Source organism: Colobus angolensis, unplaced genomic scaffold (assembly GCF_000951035.1).
Source record: "Colobus angolensis palliatus isolate OR3802 unplaced genomic scaffold, Cang.pa_1.0 Scaffold51, whole genome shotgun sequence".
NCBI lineage: Eukaryota > Metazoa > Chordata > Mammalia > Primates > Cercopithecidae > Colobus > Colobus angolensis.
Genome location: NW_012118599.1, coordinates 14,299,045 through 14,301,355, shown reverse-complemented (window position 1 = coordinate 14,301,355; position 2,311 = coordinate 14,299,045).

Here is a 2,311-nt window from a genome sequence, read left to right as displayed (position 1 = left end):
ATTTAAATATAAAGCATACATTATGAACGATAGAATGGCAGTACCAGAACAAGATATGGTGTTTTCTTTGTTTTTTGAAACAGAGGCTTACTCTGTTGCGCAATCTCAAGTGATTCTCGTGCCTCAGCCTCTCTCTAGTAGCTGGGACTACAGGCGCGTGCCACTACGCCCGGCTAATTTTTGTATTTTTGGTAGAGACAGGGTTTTGTCATGTTGGCCAGGCTGCTCTTGAACTCCTGGCCTTAAGCGATCCTCCCATCTCGGCCTTCCAAAGGGATTACAGGTGTGAGCCACTGCACCCAGCCAGATCTTTTTTATTATTTTTTAGAGACAGGGTCTCACTCTGTCAAACTGCCCATAGCTCGCTGCAACCTCCAACTTGTGGGCTCAAGCAGCCCTCCTGCCTCAGCCTCCCCAGTAGCTGGAACTACAGGCATGTGCCACACATACCTGGCTAATTTTTAATTTTTTTTTTAGAGATGGGATCTCATGCCGTGTTGTCCAAACTGGTCTCAAACTTCTAACCTCAAACAATCCTCCTCCCTCAGCCTCCCAAAGTGCTAGGATTACAGGCTTGCACCACTGTACCCTAACTAAAAAGATCTTCTGTTTTGACTATGACAACATTGTATGCCGGCCTCAACAGATTTAATTTATGCAACATAGTCTAGTTACAGTATCCTTATATGTGCAAGAAAGGTGTACTACCATTATGTTTTTATTAATGCTGAGGGGATATAGAAACAATACAATAATTTCACTTAAATAATTTTAATCTAGGGAGAGTTTTATTGAGAAGTCACCAAATATCTGGGAGAGATGGGTTTCAGCCGTTTGAGAACAGCTACTCCATAGGCAGAGCAGCTGAGCATTCTGTTTATCAGCAGGATCCTATTGCTGTATGTATTACAAATGATTTTAAAACAATTTATAACATTTCTGAGGCTTAATATGTATTTTTTAAAACCTGAATTACATTCTGTACAATTCACCTTTTACCTATCCTTGATGTTTATTTAAAATAAAAGACAACAACAAAACCCCCGGTATATTTTGTGGGCATTTGTAGTTAACCTAGACTACAAAGGCACCTGCTCCCACTCCAGGCCACATAATATTGTTGTGTTGTTTTGTTTTGTTTTGTTTGCTTGTTTTGAGTCTTGCTCCGTCGCCCAGACTAGAGTGCAATGCCCGAGCTCGGCTCACTGCAACCTTTGTCTCCCAGATTCAAGCGATTCTCCTGCCTCAGCCTCCTGAGTAGCTGGGATTACAGGAGCCCACCACCACGCCCAGCTAATTTTTGTATTTTAAATAGAGACAGGGTTTCACTATGTTGTCCAGACTGGTCTCGAACTGCTGACCTCAGGTGATCCACCCGCCTCGGCCTCCCAAAGTGTTGGAATTACAAGTGTGAGCCACCGCGCCCGCCCTGGGCCACATAATTTAAATGCTTTGGATACTAGATGGTTTACAGAGAAGTTTCAACAATTTGAGATTTCAGATTAAAAAATGGGTGGTAGTTATACTTGGACCAAAGAATGTTAGAAGATTGACTAGCTCTCTTTTAAGAATGACGGGGTTATGTAATGAAAATTCCGTAAATATGGAGATAAAAGGTATCTACATAAAGAGAAGGCAGTAGAATGTTGTGAGAGTGATTTACTCTGCCTCACCTTCCTTTTGGTCACTAAAGTTTTTTGTTTTCCTTTTTAATGTTCACATATGGGCTTCACAGGTAAGGTTTCACGAATTTTGGAATGGACAAAGAGTGTTGCAAAGAAAGCTTAGTACATTTAAAAGTTAGGACGAACCAGTTATTTGCCTAATAACTAAGTTAAAAGTGGTTTTGGTTTTTAAAAAGCATATGCAAAACGTATTTACTGAGGCTTGCTCTAATTAGAGTTCTAAACAAATCTTGTAGTTTTTTTTTGTCTTTAATCTCCCCGTTCCCGTGTCAAGCTAAAACTGGGTGTGTGTGTGTGTGTGTGTGTGTGTGTGTAGAGAGAGAGAGCCTGCAAGAGAATTAGCACGCACCTCGTGGATCGTAATAATTTTTTTTAAAGCCAAATAAAACTGTTTCTTGAATAAACCAGTACATTTCTGAAGTTAAAAAGAATCCCAAAGGAAACAGGAATGAACATCCTTGCAGCTTGATTTACCAAAAAAAAAAAAAAAAAAAAAAAAAATTTTAATTAAAAAAATCCTAATCTCCACATTTTTTGCCAGGCGAGAACCGAAGTTTGGAGGTAGACGAGCAGGCGAGCGGTATGCCCGGGCGCAGAGCATGAAGGCCGGGCGGGCGCGGGGAGCG